Below are 2,330 nucleotides of genomic sequence, written 5' to 3' on the forward strand. Positions count from 1 at the left end.
GTCCAACAAGGCATATCCCCTGGTGGGGCTGTGCACCTCCTGGGTTAGATGGAGGTCCTGCACTCTGTCTAAGAACCTACGTAAGTGGTCAGACTATTTTGTCTAGCTTTAACCTTTGCCCCCAACTCCTGTTCTCCCTGTAAGCCAAGTGAAAAATCCCCACACCACCTGATACCTCCCACATATGCAAACAACCCACATAGCAATCAAGTTTTTTTTCAAGCTCTTTATGGTAATATCAAACACTTAAAGCAGGGATGGGCAAAATGCAGCCTGGGTGCCAGATGCAGCCTGCCAGGCCATTCTATCTGGCCCATGGGGCCCCTAAAAAATTTAGAAAATTAATATTAATCTGCCCTGGGCTGCCTGTCATGCGGCCCTTGATGGCTTGCTGAAACTCAGTAAGCAGCCCTCTGTTCAAAATAATAGGCTGCCCCTGACTTAAAGCCACGTTACATGCTCTAATTACTACTCCAAGGACACCTTTATCTCCTCCATACATTTCTCAAGCTTCATCTTGAATCAAGTCAGATCCCTTACTCTTGACTACTTTGTTCAGAAGACTATTCCAAAACTTCACTTCTCTAATGGAAACAAAAACCTTCTAAATTTGCATTAACCTAAAACTTATTCATGACCAATTTGTGCCCATTTGATTTGGAACCAATAATGTCTTTTCATTTAAATAGTTTTCCTTCCCTGATAATCTGCCCTGAAATGTATTTATAAAAAAATGTTTCAACTTTTTGTTTTGCTAAAGTATATGCACCAAGCTCCTTTAACCTCATCTCACAGGACACATTCTCCATCCCCTAATCATTCAGAGAGTCCTTCTCTGCATCTGTTCCAAATTAAATTAATCTGTTTTGAACAGAGGTGACCAGAACTGCACATAAAATTTTATGAGATCTTATCAATACTTGGTATTATAAATTAATATTTTTTAAAGTCTCAATAGAAGAGCATGATTTAAAAAAAAAAACAAAAAAAAATTATATCCATGGATCTAAAAAAAAAACTGCTCTGCAGACAAGCAGAGCAAGGAACGGTTCAAGACCATGCCAGGGAGTCAGTCCTCCAACAAAGATGCTCTGGTGTTAGCCAGAGTGTCTCTTTCATTCTCCTGCTGCCTCAGGCCCCGTGCTGTCCAAGGTAAAGGGGAAAGAGGGATGTGCCCAGGGCTGCAGGCGGGTATGGACCCAGCCCAGCCCTGTGCAGCTCGCTAGTCCAGCTTTGCACCTGAGGCACGCACAGGACCAGTGCCTCCTGGAGCTCTGTGACCCACTCCGGTGCAAAAATGGACTAGTGAGCCACACGGGGCTGGCCCATGTACTGCCACGTGCCACCCCACCACAACCACAGCGAGGCAGAGGCAGGACCTGGTGTGGCACGGCACGGCACACGGGGACAGCATGCCAGGCCCAGCCGGATTCTGCTGCCCCTGGGGCTGTTCCCATGGGAAGCTACTTGCCCTGGGCTGCTCCCCGGGTCCTGCCAGCCCTGGGCCTCCTCGCATGGGTCCTGCCACCATGGGAATGGCCTGGCTGGGCAGCAGAAGCAGCCCCACGGCCAGCAGGACCCATCTGGGCACAGCATGTGGTCCCCACGCACTGTGCCGGGTCCTGCCACCATGGGAATGGCCTGGCCAGGCAGCGGAGGGGCCCCAAGGGTGGCAGGACCTGACTGGGCCCAGCAGGTGGTCCCCATGTGCCGCGCCAGGTACTGCCATGAACAGCCCGGCCCAGCCGGGTGGCAGACAGGCCCCAGGATCCAGCTGGGCCCAGCACATGGTCCCCACATCTTGCTCAAGGTCCTGTCACCATGGCCCAGCCCTGCCAGGCAGCAGAGAAACCCAAGGGCTGGCAAGACCTGGCTGGGCCCGGCATGCAGTCCCTGTGTGCCGCACCAGGTCCTGCTGCCATGGCTCAGAGTGCCCCACTCCTACTGCTACTGCTAAAGGTAAGTTATGGGCCCCGGGTGGGGTGGCTGTGGCCCTCCAGGGGGAGCCAGGACCATGGGCATGGGGGGCTGGGGCCCTGTGGGGGGAGCATTCCATGTGCTGGGGGGGGCTGCATCCTGTGGGGGCATGGGGACCCACCCCTCCTGAGCAGCCCTCCCACAAGGTCCCCCACACCCACATTGTGCTAAGGCAAAAAGTCCTGACTGAAATTTGCACCGTTTCTATTTGAGCTGGTGCAAGTGCACTTGCTTGCATGTGTGGACTTGCCCTTTGTATTCATAGTGTAGCGAAAATAGATACTTTTCTCTATGTTTCTTTGTTCTTTGTTTTAGTATTAACCCCTGCATTCTGTAACTTTCCACCCACATGG

The sequence above is a fragment of the Gavialis gangeticus genome, unplaced genomic scaffold, assembly GCF_001723915.1.
Source record: "Gavialis gangeticus isolate Ggan-Ray unplaced genomic scaffold, GavGan_comp1, whole genome shotgun sequence".
Classification (NCBI taxonomy): domain Eukaryota; kingdom Metazoa; phylum Chordata; order Crocodylia; family Gavialidae; genus Gavialis; species Gavialis gangeticus.